The sequence below is a fragment of the Prionailurus viverrinus genome, chromosome D1 (assembly GCF_022837055.1).
Source record: "Prionailurus viverrinus isolate Anna chromosome D1, UM_Priviv_1.0, whole genome shotgun sequence".
Taxonomy (NCBI): Eukaryota; Metazoa; Chordata; class Mammalia; order Carnivora; family Felidae; genus Prionailurus; species Prionailurus viverrinus.
The window spans coordinates 46765479-46782951 of record NC_062570.1 but is presented as its reverse complement, the minus strand read 5'-3'; the positions used below and the strand labels follow the sequence as shown (position 1 = coordinate 46782951).

General features: G+C 37.3%; 1 long non-coding RNA gene across 2 annotated transcripts in view; it reads left to right on the top strand.

The window, feature by feature from the left end:
• The window catches only part of LOC125177220 (uncharacterized), a 45330-nt gene that overhangs the window by 9088 nt on the left and 18769 nt on the right, over positions 1-17473 (top strand). The window contains exon 2 of one of the 2 annotated variants that reach the window (XR_007156538.1): positions 5195-5261. The exons of the other annotated variant lie outside the window; for it this stretch is intronic. This is a non-coding gene — a long non-coding RNA (uncharacterized LOC125177220). The remainder of the gene's footprint in view (positions 1-5194; positions 5262-17473) is intronic. 2 annotated transcript variants of the gene reach the window in all.

Below are 17473 nucleotides of genomic sequence, written 5' to 3'. Positions count from 1 at the left end.
ACAAATACAGCTACTATTTGTCACCATATAGTATTATTACATCACCATTCACTGTATTCCCTATGCAGCACCTTTTATCCCCATGACTTACACATTCCATTATTGGAAATCCAATACTTCTGATTCCCCTTCATCCATTTTGCACATCCCCCCACACTCCTGCCCTCAGGCAACCACCAGTTTATTCTCTGTATATATGGGTCTCTTTCTTCTTTTGTTTATTTGTTCATTTGTTTTATTTTTTAGATTCCACATATAAGTCAAATCATACAGCATTTGTCTTTCTCTGACTTATTTCACTTGGCAATATACCTTCTAGGTCTATCTATGTCATCACAAATGGCACAATCTCATTCTTTTTTATGCCTGAGTAATATTCTATTGTGTACATATATATGTATATAGATATAGATGTATAAATGTGTAAATGTGTAAATATATATATATACATATATATACATACATATGTGGTATATATACATATACATATATGTGGTATGTATACATACCACATGTATGTATATATTTACATACATATGTATATAAATATGTATATATTTATGTATGTATATATACGTATATATGTGTATATATGCATATATACATATGTATGTATTATATTTACGTATGTATATATGTATATATATGTATATGTATATATACACATATATATATGTGTACCACATCTTCTTTATTCATCTATTGATGTACACTTGAGTTGCTTCCACATTTTGGCTATTGTAAATGATGCTGCAATAAACATAGGAGTGCATTTATGTTTTCAAGTTAATGTTTTCATTTTCTTTGGGTAAATACCTAGTAGTGAAATTACTGGATCATGTGGTATTTATATTTTTAATTTTTTGAGGAACCTCCATACTGTTTTTCCCAGTGGCTGCACCAGTTTACATTCCCACCAACAGTGTATGAGTATTCCTTTTTCTCTACATCCTCACTAACACGTGTTATTCTTGTCTTTTTGATACTAGCCATTCTAACTGGTGCAAGGTGATATCTTGTGGTTTTGATTTGCATTTTCATGATGATTAGTGATGCCAAGCATCTTTTCATGTGTCTGTTGGTCTTCTTTGGAAAAGTGTCTACTCAGTACTCAGGTCCTCTGCCCATCTTTTAACCAGCTTGTTTGTCTTTTTGGTTTTTTGTTTTTCGAATTGAGTTGTATAAGTTCTTTATCTATTAGATTTTAATCCCTTATCAGATTTATCATTCACAAATATCATTTCCCATTCAGTAGGTTGCTTCTTAGTTTTTTTTCTTGCTTAGGCAGGACAGGGTAGACAGAGGGGTCTGGAGTTGTCTATTTTTCTCCCACCAGATACTTTAGCCTCTGATAAAACTTCAGCAGAATAGACTCAGGCAAAATAGTTTCTATTGAGGGTAGGCCATGTTAAGAACAGAATACTCTGGGGGTGCCTGGGTGGCGCAGTCGGTTAAGCGTCCAACTTCAGCCAGGTCACGATCTCACGGTCCGGGAGTTCGAGCCCCGCGTCAGGCTCTGGGCTGATGGCTCAGAGCCTGGAGCCTATTTCCGATTCGGTGTCTCCCTCTCTCTCTGCCCCTCCCCCGTTCATGCTCTGTCTCTCTCTGTCCCAAAAATAAATAAACGTTGAAAAAAAAAAGAACAGAATACTCTGGCATATATTGAAATGGTTCCTTTCCCCTCCTCCTGCTGGAAACACTAGGGGAATTTTCTCTGGTATTTACTGAGAGGGCTTGGTAGAGTTCCCATAGGTAGAGCTAACAAAAGTGTGAGAACATCCCCCATACCTTGTCTGCACTGAGCCTCCAGCAATTTGTCAATCACAGTTTAGGTTTCCCCACCCTGGGACAGTTCTGGTGGTGGTTTCTGCTTGTACATTCTGCCATTTTAAGCTGTGATTCTCAGTGTTCACCTATTTCTCCAGTATAGGGAAGAACAGTGATTTGCCCTGTGACCTCACTTCTTTGACAACTAAGAAGAGTTGACTTTCAGTTTGCATAGCTTTCTACTTGTTCTTATGTTGGAGTGGTGATAAGGGACAAGAAATCAGAAGACTGGACATACTGATTTTGGGTGCCCATGAGACACCAAAATGGAGCTGTCTAGTGTACCAAAGAATATAATATGGCTTCGGTAAGCTAGAGATACAGATCCAAATGATATGAGTGTACAAGTAGTTGGCAAATCTTGGAGTATATGAAGTTAAATTGGGAGTTAGCTCCCAGGAGTGAAACAGAATCCTGGGGAATTCCAACATTAAAGAGGCAGCATACAATTTTATTTATTTTTTTATTTTTTAAATGTTTCTGCTTTATTTTTGAGAGAGAGAGAGAGAGAGAGAGAGAGAGAGAGAGAGACAGAGCTTGGGGGGGGGCGGGTAGAGAGAGAGAGGGAGACACAGAATCTGAAGCAGGCTCCAGGTTCTGAGCTGTCAGCACAGAGCCCAATGTGGGGCTTGAACTCACGAACTGTGAGATCATGACCTGAGCCGAAGTCAGATGCTTAACTGACTGAGCCACCCACGTGCCCCAAAGAGGCAGCATATAATTTTAAAGGAGCACTGAAGATATAGTCACTCTCTGATAAAACTAAATTTTCACAGGTACCTTGTTATTACTCATATAAATTTATCAAAGTTCATTACCTTTTATTCTTTTCCACCCACACCTCCCACACCCCAATTAACTAAAGCAATTATATTACATAATCTGCTCATCCTGGGACAATTGTTAACATGGAGACTTTTCAAAATTAAAATATTTCAAACTACCTTTTAAATAAGGTTCTATAGATTGGTCTATAAATCTTCTTCTGTTTAAAAAATATCATTTTAAAGGAAAGATATTTTATTCCAGTAGGCAGTCCAGAGAAAGTTTCTGAGTACCAAATTCTAAATCTCCAAAAGTAGGATTAAAATTTTAGATACTGAAAGATTCCAGGAAACGGTTGCATTTCTGCATGCTACAGCAAAATGAAGGCAGGAGGGACACATCTGCCAAACTTTATATTATAATTAAATCACTTTGTACTGACATAGCTTTACTTTAGAGGAGAATGTTTGTGGGGATTTTTAATCAGATAAAAATAGGGCTGCTGTTTTCTCTATACCAATTAACATAGTTGACATTTAGCCAGATCTGCCCTGGACACAGCAGGGGATGTACAGTTTGTCCTGATTCTGTGGGAAATGAAAAATGCAGTACTTGGCACAAGAAAAATGTGAACCCAAAAAATGTTGTCAAATATAGAAGTCAAATTAAGAAAATTGATTTACTGAAGGGCAGTCTATGCTTTCTAGAGAACAAAGGAGAAGAAAGACTCTCTGGACTATTCAACAACATTATGGATCTTGAGTTTAACTATAAATATGATATGCCAGTGAATAAATATATCTGGTTAAAGATATTTTTCCACAACTCAATTAAATATGCAATTATTACCGTGAGTTTCAGAAAGAAACTGCTCACAGCTCACAGATAACATATAAAGACGTGTTAAAAATATTTGCACAGGGGCGCCTGGGTGGCTCAGTGTGTTAAGCGTCTGACTTCAGCTCGCGTCATGATCTTGCAGTCCATGGGTTTGAGCCCTGCGTGGGGCTCTGTGCTGACAGCTCAGAGCCTGGAGCCTGCTTCGGATTCTTTGTCTCCCTCTCTCTCTGCCCCTCCCCCATTCACCCTCTGTTTCTCTCTCTCTCAAAAATAAACAAACACTTAAAAAATTATTTTTTGCACATTAAGTCTGCTTAGATATCATCTAATCAAATTCTTTCATGTATGGATGAGGAAAATTGTTCCCAAGGATGTTAAATTACTTCCATAAAATCACACTGATGCATTGCCCTCATAGATCCTTTGGTTCTCAAAAACTTTATGGGAACGTCAAAGCTATTGAAGCATTTCAAATTTATCAGAGTGCCTGAAGAATAGTTTATTCTTGTTTATTGAACTTATGATTAACTAATGATGTAAAAGAAAAGTGCCTTTATATTTATAATTTCTTAAAAATTGATCTAAGGTAGGGGCACTTGTGTGACTCAGTCGGTAGGGCATCCAACTTCAGCTCATGCCATGATCTCGTGGTTCGTGGGTTCAGGCCCCGCATTGGGCTCTGTGCTGACAGCTCAGGGCCTGAAGCCTTCTTCAGATTCTGTGTTTCCCTCCCTCTTTGCCCCTCCCCTGCTCACGCTCTGTCTCTCAAAGACTAATAAACATTTTAAAAAATTAAAAATAAAATTGATCTAAAGTATTTTACTTCATAGTTCGACCTTTATAAGTAGTAGATTGGAAACATAAAATCGCTGCTGTTGGATATTTACCCACAAAAACAGCAAAATTCATGTATTTCAAACTAAAATATGAAGGTGAACTGAATATTTGAATAACTTGTAATAATTCAAGTTCATAACTGCAAAGAGCATTTTATATACTTAGGGTTATGGCTCCAATACAGTAGTTCAGGTGACTGTATAGCAAATATTTTGACTCCCTGTATACCCTGAAAAATTTGTTGCCTGTGCTAGCTAGCCTCCGAGAGGAACTTCACTCATCCTCATCTTTTGGTTTTTGTGCCATTGTGTAGTCCCCTCTCACAATGAATAGGAATGACCTGTGTAACCAGTACAATATTGGGGAAATGATGGTGTGTGACTTCTCAGGCTACTCTCTCTTGGCTCTCTCACACTGGCAGAAGTCAGACACCGTGTTATGAGAGCACTCAAACAGTCCAACGGAGAGGTCCACATGGCAAAGAACTTAGGCCTTTTGCCAGCAGCCTGCATTAACTTGCCAGCCTTGTGAGTGGGCCATCTTGGACGCAGATCCTGTGGCACCACAGCCAGGCCTTCAGAAGCCCTGACCAACATCTTGACTGCAACCTCAGGAGAGACCCTGAGCCAGAACTACTCAGCTAATCTGTTCCCAAATTCCTGACCCACAGAAACTGCATGAGATGTTGTTTTAAAGCCTCTAAAATTTGGGATAATACATAACTATATTGGACTTTTAAAAAATATATATGCCCTATGTGTTAGTTTTCCTAGGGCTGCTCTAACAGATTAGCACAAATCTGGTGGCTTAAAACAAGAGTTTATTCTCTCACAGTTCTGGAGGCCAGAAGTCTGAAATCAAAGTGTTGGCAGGGCTGTACTCCCTCCAAAGGCTCTGAAAGGAGAATCCTCCCTATGTCTTTCAGCTTCCGGTGGCTCCAGGTGTTCCTTGGCTTGTGACTGCATAACTCCATTCTCTGCCTCCATTTTCAGGTGACCTTCTCTTTTCCATGTGTCTCTCCTTTATGTGTCTCTAACAAGGACACTTATCCTGGGTTTAGAACCTACTCAGATAGTTGAGGATGATCTCATGTCCAGATCTTTAATACAATTACATCTGCAAAGAGCTTTTTTCCAAATAAGGTCATATTCACGGGTTCCAGGATATGGACATGTCTCCTTGAGGGGGGGGGGGGTGGTGGCGGGGGTCACCATTCATCCTACTACACACTATAAGAGTTTATATATAGTTTGAATATATAATTTACTTAAGTCTTACCTAAAAGAGTCATGAAGGCAAACTAATGATAAGATGGTAATAATAATGGGGCACCTAGGTGGCTCAGTTGGTTAAGCATCCAACTTCAGCTCAGATCAGATCTCTTGGTTCATGGGTTGGAGCCCCACCTCGGGCTCTACACTGACAGCTCAGAACCTGGAGTTTGCTTCAGATTCTGTGTCTCCTTATCTCTGCCTCTCTCCTGCTGGCACTGTTCCCCGCCCCCCTTCTCTCTCTCCCTCTTTCTCTCTCTTTCTCTCTCAAAAATAAATATGAAAAATAAATAAAAAATAAAAGATGATAATAGTGGTAATAAAAGACCTGGTTAATTGAGTGCTCTAGTGGACGGGTTTGATTACTCAAAGCTGCATCGTATCATCTTTTTTATGAACAGGAATCAGGAGTCCTGGGATCCAGCCTCCACTGGCTGTATGGTCTTGCAGGAGACTTTACTTCTATGATCTTTCCTGGGGGGAGGATCTCTTCCCTTAGCCTCTGTGTGCAGAGACATCTACTAGAGTAGCACCTCTGGCCTGTCTTTGCTTCCTTACTCATTCTCCCTAGTGACTTCAGGAAAAAGAAATGAATGTTCTTTGTCAGGACCAGGACTAGTATAAGGTCACCAGGACTAGGGAGGCACCAGGGGCACAAAATTTAAGAAGACCCTCACTCTCGTGGTGCCTGGGTGTGTCCATCAGTTAAGCATCCAACTTTGGCTCAGGTCATGATCTCAAGATTTGTGAGTTCAAGCCCCACGTGGAGCTGTCTGCTGTCAGTGTGGAGCCTACTTCGAATCCTCTGTCTCCCTCTCTCTCTGCCCCTGCCCCTTCCCTAAAATAATAAATAAATAAACAAACAAACAAACAAAGAAGATCCTCATTCTCAGGGTCATGAGGCAGACACATTCCAGGTATTACATTATGGGCCTCACTCCAGTGCCACTCGAAGAAGCTCTCCCTGCCAAATGATTCAAGATCACATCAATCCTTCTCTACTTTGATGCTCCATAATAGTTGCCTGTATCTCACAGTTCACAGTTTTTATAATCTGTTCTCTAATTGTTCCAGTATACATCATTTAGATTGTAAACACCCTCCCTTCAATGTTGTCTAACCACGTTGGAGCACATTATGTGCATATCACTGCACATTTATTGATTGACCAAATTAATAGACACACTTCTTCAAGAAAAACCTACTTAACATGTTTTTCCTCCTTGAAAATCATTTTTTTCTCAAAAATCATTCATTATTTTAGAACATAGTACATTTTCCATTTGGACTATTTTCTTCACAGAAATCATGTAGTTCTTAAAACATCTGAATCCATTGGGGCACCTGGGTGGCTCAGTCGGTTGAGCATCCAACTTTGGTCAGGTCATGATCTCACCGCTCATGGTTTCGAGCCCTGCGTCAGGTTCTGTGGCTCTGTGCTGACAGCTCAGAGCCTGGACCCTGCTTTGGATTCTGTGTCTCCTTCTCTCTCTGCTCCTCCCCTGCTCATGCTCTTTCTCTCTCTCTCTCTGTCTGTCTCTCAAAAACAAATAAATAAACATTAAAAAAAAAATTTAAAACATCTGAATCCATCATGCAGTCTTCTGCAAGTTAGTTATATTTTTAAAATGTGTTCAATTCTTGGTATTAATTTGTTTTCCCAGTTTCTTAATTTTGAGTCTATTTGTGAGGCTACGGATCTAATTGTGTTATTTTAGACAGGGTAAAATACCAGTTAGGCCAAAAAGACCTTGCTTGGGTAACTGTGTATAAACTCTGCCTGAAAGTCCCACTGCTAACATTGTGGAGGTAGAACCAGACCATACACAGAGCCCGGTATCATGTGCCTACATATTTAAAAGTTATATATCAAGCTCTTAAACTTTTGGAGAAGTATATCCTATCCTTCTACTTTGATAGATTTTTTTTTTCTTTCCAGAATTTCACTTTTATATTTTCCATTTCTATTTTGGCCTCAACGTGATCTCATTCTTAATGCTCTAAAAGATTAAAAACCAAATGTAATTACATTCGAAGTATTCAAATTGTGAGTATATTTTCCATCAAAAAAAGTAAATATAAAGACTGAAAAATTACAATTATTTTTGGGTGAAGATGGTCTAAAGTACAGACTTCCAGTTATAAGATATATAAGTTCTGGGGATATAATGTAGAGCATGGTGACTATAGTTAATAGTACTGTATTGTATATTTGAAAGTTGCTAAGAGAGTAGATCTTAAAAGTTCTCACCACAAGAAAAATAAATTTGTAACAGTGTGAGGTATGGATGTTAAACTTATTGTGATAATCATTTCACTGTATATACATACATCAAATCATTACATTGTATATCTTAAACTTACACAATATTATGTCAGTTATTTCTCAAACTGGAATAAAATTATAATTATTTTACATGTTTAAAAAATGACTTCTCTAAAGAATTCAAAGTTATATCTCAAAATTGAAAAGGAAAAAATAAATTATAATTATTTAATATCAAAATTTTAAATCAAAATCATAGAGAAAACTTAAAATTTACCTGCATCTATTTAAATATATTATTAAAAAGAAAACTATTCTTTATTCTTGCATTGACCATCTGGTAGTCAGTGGGAAGAATTGATATCATGCTTCATGCATGTTATGTCTAGCTTACATATTCACACATTCAAGAGTAATATGAATTGTTTTATATTGCAAATGTTCCTCAGCAGTCATGTTTAATTATTACAAATAATATACTAATTCATGGGTACTTCTGGAAACACAAAATGTAAAGAAAAGCAAGAGGGGCACCTGGGTGGTGTAGTGGTTAAGCATCCAACTCTTGATTTTGGCTCAGGTCATCATCTCACGGTTTGTGGGTTTGAGCCCCACATTGGGCTCAGCACTGGCACTGCAGAGCCTGCTTGGGATTCTCTCTCTCTCTCACTCCCCTGCTGCTGCTCTCTCTCTCTCAAAATAAATAAATAAACTTAAAAACTTTTTTTCAAAATAGATACTGGGTGAAATGGAAAATGATACTGCACTGTGCAAAAATCTTTTGCACTCATGCTGAGAGGAAGGAAATGAAAAGTTAGTCCTTTCTCCTCTCTAGGTACTCCTCTTATTCAAACCCACCCACATCACTGGTGTTCATCTCCAAATTTGGTGGCAGTACAATCCACAAGACCTCACAGCATTTAGACACAGTTGCCTTTTCACTCAAGAAATAGGACAAGAGAGGTAAAGAAGCGTTTCCCAGGGGGCTGAATGCTGTTAAGCATGAAAGTGGATGTTTAAGGACACATGTGCCAATGCTGAGCACCAAATCACAAGTGCCAGAGGTACCCATTAAACAGATTTATTTTTTGTGTTTGTGATATGTGGGGCCTTCTAAAACACAGAGCCTAAAGCGGGGCCACCTTGCTTGGGTGGCAGGGTTGATTGTATCACTGTGCCAAAAGTCAATCACTGAAGGTCAGAAAGTTCTTTCTAGTCCCAGTAGGGTTCATGGGTTAAAGAATTAAGCTATTTGTAGTGATACGGTATAATAGTGAGAACACAGACTCTGGAGACATAGTGATTGGGTTCACATCCCAACTTTGCTACTTAGTTGTCTAACCTTGGACAAGTTAGTTAACCTTTCTATACTTCAATTTCGTCATCTGTAAAATAGGGATGATAATAATGATACTACTTTGAAGGAGAGTTGCAATGTTTAAAAAATACTCATCTCACTGACTAAAGTGAGTAAATATATGTGAGAGAAAATGTAGTGAATATATTTTCCATCAAAAAATGTAAAATGGGGCGCCTGGGTAGCTCAGTTGATTGAGCATCCAACTCTTGATTTAAGCTTGATTTAAGCTCAGGTCATGATCTCACAGTTCATGAGATAGAGCCCTGCATCGGGCTTGACAGCCTGGAGCCTGCTTTGGATTCTCTGTCTCCCTCTCTCCCCCTCCCCAACTCATGCTCTTTCTCTTTTGCTCTCACAAAATAAATAAATAATTTTTTTAAATGTAAAGTAAATATAAAAGATATTTTGCAATATAAAATTACTCATATTACTCTTAAATGTGTGCTACATAGGCTAGCATATGTAGGCTAGCATATGTAAGCTAGACAAAGACATATATCAACTATGTGCACCCTCCAAATCATTGTGTAGAACCAATTCACTCTTGGAAAAAGTACAATAATTAATTTTAAAAAAATAACAACAACAACAACCAGCTTTTGGATGCCTTTTGTGGCCAAGCACAACATTTACATTGTATCATTTAATCCTCAGAACAGTCCTCAGAGATAAACATTATTTTCAGTTTTCAAGGAAGAAATTAAGAAAGGTTCAGTAATCTGTTCAAGGACACAAATAATAAGCAACGGTGCTAAACTTCAAATGGATGTTTTCTGAGTACTAAACCTAAGCTCTTTTCAGTTTGTTCTTAGTGGACCAAACCATGTCTCTTAATCGCAAATTCTAAATTCTAAGATCATACAGTGGTAATGTTATTGGTAGGAATGGAAATTATAAATAACTTGCCACCACCAAACTTTGAGCTCTTTGAGGACACAGATTGTTTTATTTAGCTCTTAGCACAATGCCTGGAACACTGTAGACACTCAATAAATGCTTGTCAAACCTGTAATGATTAATCTGGGGCCAAAAACAGGCTAAGGAAGTTAACATCATATTTTGTTAATCGACAGCGTAAAATAGATTCATTGAGACAACTACAGTGCTCCCTCTACTTCATATAACAAAATTTTACATGATTAATATTTTTTTAAAGTTTAGTCATCTCTGTACCCTTAGATCTTGTTTTGACATTTTTAACCATGGCATATGGAGCTTGACTTTGATTCTTCCATGAATCTTTTTGAAATGAGGACTCAGTTTATTCAGATTTATCTGGATGGCACTATTACTTCCCTGATCCTTGCTAGAAAATAAGTTACAGAATATTTGAAGATGTTTTCCTTATTTAGATTTGAACTGCATGGGGCTTTTTATTGTTTTCCAGAAAATTCTCATGGGCCACACAGGGTTCATACCAGTCTGGAATATGGTTGTTTGGCCCACCCACCATTTTCAATAACATTTAAACTTAGGTTTGTATATTTAGGGATACAATGATGATGCTATGGATTTTTATCCTGAGTTTCAGTTCTTTTGGTGTTCCACAAGGAGCAACCACATCTAGTACTGAGTAACATCTTAAAATACATTGCCTAGCAAATTGTAAGGGAAAAAAATGAATTCCTTCAAGTTTGTCTCTCTTCTACTAGACCAGAAGCATCAGCTATTTATTTATGCTTTAGTCCAGATTGGGAGATAAGAGGAGTTCAAAGGGAGATCATGTAGCCTTCTTCATGTCTATTTTCTTCAGTTGGGCTGAAAAAAAAAAATGTGATGACTGAAACTCCAGCAATAATTTTGGGCCACTAGGTACAAGCTACATACTGAGGGTAGCAGAGCAACAGGGTAAAAGAGAGTCTGTGTCCTTGATGATTATAAATATGCCCTACCAACCCTGGACTGTTTACTTCCAGACTTCACTTATGTAAGAGAGAAATGAATTTATATCTCATTTAAGCCACTGTTATTTGCAGCTTTCTGTCTTTTTCACCTCTCTACCTAATCCCAACAAAGAGGCTGTATTAAAGTCCTCATATGTTGTTTTATCATGGGCAAAGTAAAAAGAAGGATGTGACTTTATCTCCATGATCATCTTTTTCTACTCCTGATACCAAATATTATCCCATTTCCATCTGGCCCATAGAAGCCAGACACCTAAACAATTCTATAAGAAGACGGAACTTATTAATTTATCCTAGCATATGAATGTAGTAGCAATTTCTCAAATAACATGCTTATATTTTCCAAGCTGGCCTAATTAAATACACTGGATTTTGTTCTATGAAATTGATTTAAATGATTCTCCTGCACTTTACACAGTTCATTAATTATATACCTTTAGGGCTCTAGAACCTTTTCCTAGAGTACCAAGAAATGTAAACTAGCCAAATGTGACTTTTAACCTCAAACTTCAACCTGCTTTATATGTCACATTGAAAAGTACTGCACAGGGGCGCCTGGGTGGCGCAGTCGGTTAAGCGTCCGACTTCAGCCAGGTCACGATCTCGCGGTCCGTGAGTTCGAGCCCCGCGTCGGGCTCTGGGCTGATGGCTCAGAGCCTGGAGCCTGTTTCCGATTCTGTGTCTCCCTCTCTCTCTGCCCCTTCCCCGTTCATGCTCTGTCTCGCTCTGTCCCAAAAATAAATTAAAAACGTTGAAAAAAAAAAATTTAAAAAAAAAAAAAAAAAAAAAAAAAAAAAAAAAAAGAAAAGTACTGCACAGCTGTTTTCCCAGAAAGACTAGTTTTTCTTTCAAATCTTCCTTCATTTTTATAATCTAATCTCTCAAATGTTTCAACGTATGGTTATATATCGAGTCCTATATTATAAGGCTTAAATTCATTTCTTTTAAAGTTTTCTTTTTACCCTTGAAAAGGTATGCATTCTCAATAGTGAATAATTATTGTGAGATAAAGAATAGAAGATGGGAAGAAAAAAGAAATTGAAGATAAAATTGGGCTTTAACACAAAAGAAAACTTACCTGGGTGCACATTAAACATTTGGCTAAGTAAATTCTTACAAGGAATACCAAAAGATTTTTAGCCAGCAGTAACAAAAGCTTGACAAAACCAAAAGGCAGGTTTCCTTATGATCTAATAAGATAATTTTGTCTTCATAATTAGCAAATTGATGTTGCTAAAATAGCACATGGAAAAGTATGCTCAAATGTTCCGCCAATGGGAACAATGTGCATGATTCAGACTATGAGCAAAGACAGCATAGGATGACTTTAGGGAAATGCACACAATTGCCAAATCATATCCTCAGGCACCAGAATGTGTGAGTCCTCTACCCACTACTGATTCTTGTCTCTAAGATATGTTGACACATTTATTTGTCATGTGTCTTTCTTCAGTCTGCAGTGTGGTGTAATACAAAAAGTATTGAGTTCAAGATCAGAAGACTTGAGCTCTAGGCCAGGCTCTCACACTTATGGCCCTGTGCATGCCACTTGACCTTCCCCAGTGTCAGTTTCCTCATCTGTAAGTTAGGGTTAATAATACCTGTAATACTTGCCTCACAAGTGTGTTGTGAAAATCAAATGACATGTATGTATTAGTGCTTTGTAAACTACAAAAATTAAGCATTCTCTTCCTTCAGATTTTGCCACCTATACCTTCTACTTATGATATTTCTTTTCCTGAAATCTGTTTTGAAAATTAAGAGCCGGTCTACATCTTCTAGTGGCCTCTCTCAAGAGCAAATCCTTTATCCACCTGAGCCCCTTTATCTAAAAATGATGAGTTGGACTAGACTGACAGGTCAGAATTTTATTTAGCAGCAGAACATTTTTATTCGGAAGATCAGCATAATGAACAAAAGTAGGGTTGCTCTTAGTTGAGATGGTTGAAGCTGGGATGAAGAGAACTCAGAGTCCTGCCTAATTAGACCTCCCCCACAAAGATACACACTATACCCCACTCAACCAGCTCCTAAGGTCCCTTACAACAAACCTTAGATCCTCCTACTCTGACTTTCTATAATGTTGATGTTATGATTCCAGCCCTGATGTTTCTATGATTCTTCAAGCAAAATTCACTCTACTGTAAAGGAGTAGAGAAAAGCTGTAGTATGTTATGGATGGATAGATGTGACATTTGAACTCTTGTTAGCTGACCAACAAATTTGTTGAAATGTAGCCATGTCAGTCTAATCATGTAAGTACCAAACTAGTTGAGATGGACGCTGTGTGAAATATCTCAACAGTCTTCATGGATCAGAGCACTCTGCCGAAACTATAAAAGTAAATATTGAATGGGCACTTCTCCAGTTTGTTCTCCACTAAATATACAGCAACACTGCAGTCTCTTTGAAACCATTTTCAGTAAGAGTGACTCAGAGATTAAGAAGCCACTTATAACAAAGTAAGTAATGCAATGCCATTTCTCAATGCCCCCAGACAAGTGAGACTGTGTATGGAGGTTGGCTTCAGTGTACACAGATCATAGAATCACAGAAAGTCTGATCTGGAAATCATGTTAGAGAACAACCAACCTATTTTATAAATGATGGGTCTGAAATCCAAAAAGGCTGTGAGCTGCCCAAGTTTAGGAATTCATTCAAGCTTCATTAAGTAAACATTAGCTAAGCACTAACCATGTGCCAGGTGGTATTGATAGGAAGACAAATAAAACATGATCTCTGTCCAAGTAGTGGGAGAAGTCAGACAAATAAATCCATAATTGCAGTCAGATTATTGCAGCACCAGGACTCGAAACTCTGTGTCCAAGTTCTTAGGCCAGTGTTTTTACCACCAACTTACACTGTCTCTCAAAACAAAACAAAACAAAACAAAACAAAACAAAACAAAACAAAACCCATGAGAAATTAGTAGTGAGGAACTATAGCCAAATTGATCCAAAGATATATTAATGTAAACTAAGCCTAGGTCTTTGGGGTGCACAAGTACTTATTCACATTTCTTGAGGACCTAAGAGTAATAAGAGGGTTCTATCCTTGTATGAAAGAAAATGCTTACAAAAATCTTTCACTAATACTAGTAAGGACTTCCTAGAAGACTGAGGAAATCATGAATGGAAAAGTCCTACAAACTAAGCATACATAGCATGGCCTTTGCTCCAACTTTGAGGAAGTTGCCATCAAGGTCAAATTCATGAAAAATTCCATTACCTACTGACATACTTTTCAACCTATTTAAGCAAGAAAAAGAGATTTCAATTAGCTGTCTTCCTGTCTTCATATGCTTATTATTTTTATTTAGTATTTAAAATAATGAAAAAATACACAAGATTTTAAAGATCTATGCCACCATCCAGAAAGAAAAAAAACAAACAAAAAAACTATGGGCATACTTTATAAAATCTCATTTCTTCATTACTAGTAAGATTTTAGGTTGAATTTTTTCTGCATTCCTGCTCATTGTCTTCTCTAAACTGCTTTGTGGTTTTCAACTACATCAAAGTAAAATCAGCACATATACCTAACAAGAAAACTTCAGGGAACAACACCAATCAACCTACATTTATTTGTCCAAAGTTTAGCACTAGTAGATCTGAGGACAGGCATCTTTACAAAGAATCCATCATCTATCCATCCATTTATCCATTTGTTCATCTAGGATGCATTTATTGACTACGTTCTACATGAATACCATGATACGAAGAGCTATGTGGAATACTAAAAAAATAGAACAATGTTTCTCAAAGTGTAGTTTGAGGACCTACCTCCATCAGAATTACCTGGAGAATTTGCTAAAAATGTGAGTTCCTAGACCCCAGTAGTATAGATTTTCTTTATTGGTTTAGTTCCCCATTGCAAGCAACAAAAACAAATTCTTGCTACCTTAGACAAAGAAGGAACTGACTGAAAGGATATCAGGGATTCACATAATTGACCAGAGATTGGAACCGAGGAAGCTTTAGAGGAACCACAACAAAAATAACACCACAGGAACAATGTAGTCATCATGCTGACACTGTAATGATTTCCAGTTCTAACTTTGGTGTTGTTTTACTGCTACAGACTGAAATTTCTGAAGTAGAGTCACCAAATGATGGAGTGTCACCAAGCCCAGGTGACACTTCTTCAGACTAATCTTCCAAAGGGAGATTCCTCTAAAGGGAAATTAAGATGAAAATGAGAAGTTGCATTAAATGCTGGTTAAAACTGACAAATGCCTGGTTACATGTTAAATCAGAATCTCTGAGGGTGAGGCTGGGGGGGGGGGGGGAGGAGAGGGTATACATTTTTTAAAAAAGCTTTCAGATAATTATGAAGTATTCTGAAGTCTGACCAACACTGATGTAAATGATATGATCTATCCCCTGAAATAGATTTAAATCAGAGCAGAAAGCAAAGACATCTTATTTATGAAACTGGAGAATAATTCCAAGTTTCTAATTAAGTGTTGTCTATCTGTGGATGTTGCCCCCATTTCCACCCCTTGCCCTCATCAGCCATCCAATCAAAAATGAGCATCTTTATAAAAAGGTATATAATGCTTATTACAATAAAAAGTAAGTATACACATATTTTTATGGAAAAAATAGATGCATAAAAAGCAAGTTTGGAAGACTACATATCAAAATGTGAACAATGGAAAAGAAAGAATAATTCCAAAGACAATATAAACAAGTTCATGACAGTTATATAGCATAGATGTACTTGATATAAAAGATATACAATAAAAATAAATGTAACTGAAATTGTTTACTTCAAACTCTTACGTATACTTTCTGTATTTTCTAATTTTCCTGGAATGAGGAAAATAATGTCCTAATCCAAATTATCGAGAGTATAATTGATCATTGTTAGTGACCATGTTTAGACTTTCATATGGCTAATCGTTTCAGACTTTCCAAAAACACTGCATGTCAGATTTTCTTAAATTATAGAAATTTTTGGGGTGCCTGAGTGGCTCAGTTGGTTAAGTGTCTGACTCCAACTCAGGTCCTGATCTCACGGTTTGTGGGTTCGAGCCCTGTGTCAGGCTCTGTGCTAACAGAGTGCTAACAGCACAGAGCCTGGAGCCTGCTTCAGATTCTGTGTCTCCCTCTTTCTCTGCCCCTTGCCCACCTGTACTCTGTCTCTCTCTCTCAAAAATAAACATTAAAAAAATTAATTTTCATCATTATCACTTACTGTACATTAAATGAAGATAAATGGTCACCAGCAAGCTCCTCTAGTACAGCTAATGAAATAATATGTTTGTCTGTATTTACTCATTGCGAACAATATCTGAGGATCTTCCACATATATAGTTTTATCATAAGAACTATGTTATAGGAAAACAATTGTAGGAAGGCACTAGCTAAAGAAAAAAGATAAATTTAATAGGAAACAACAAAAGAATCATGTGAAAGCAACTTATAAACAAATACATAATGGCATAATCTAGATTCTAGTTAGTGTCATCTCAAACTAAGCAGTGGATGAGAGCAAGACAAACCATGAGCATTTTTTTGTTTTGTATTCATATTAGGTAGGCATAGACCTAAAATAGAAGACTTACAGGCAATTCTGAAATAGAGTGTCAACCACTGTGTGGTAGCTGTGGCCTAGGGTAACCAAGAACAGCCTGAGTCTTTTCTTGTTAAGAAAGTGTCAACTGGTCACCAACAATTGCCATGTCTCTAGCTGATCACAGGGCTCAGAGGCAAAACCGAGAACAAGGAGCCAACAGAGCAGTTAGTAGCTGTGTTCAGGAATTAGGATGGTAGCTGGCTCCTAGTAGGAGCTCAGTAAATATTCCTTGTTGAATAGTCATTCATTTGGAAAGAACTGCTGCTGTTACACTGATTTATCCAACCTTTCTCCCACCCTTTCCTCCTCATTTTCTCACTCCTCTGGGTCCCTGCCACATACAACACAGTGAGGTAATAATCACCATCCACAATATCATCTTTGAATGAAATATTAAATGTGTATCTGGATGCCAAATACTTAAAAATACGTTGCAAAACATAACCTAAAATGTGCATTTAGCTAGAGGCCCATCTAAAAAAAGAAAGAAAGAATAAAAATAATCTGAGTTCAAGCGAGAAAGAATATGCTGTTTTTATGCATAATATTTCAAGCTTTGCCTCTATGAAGCTTAGATTTTCTAAAAGCATATTAAAATGCAGCTAGTTGGCTAATTCACAAGTCAAGTCTTGTGGGTGTAGACCATTATTATTATTATTATTATTATTATTATTATTATTATCACTTAATAGTATTATAAATATTTATGTACTGCTGTACATTACCAAAGTGCTTAAAATTAGTTAAAGCCAAAAGCAGTATCATCTTTGTTCACTAATGAGAATGAAGTTTGACTGTTTTGTGGAAACTACAGAGAAAAAGA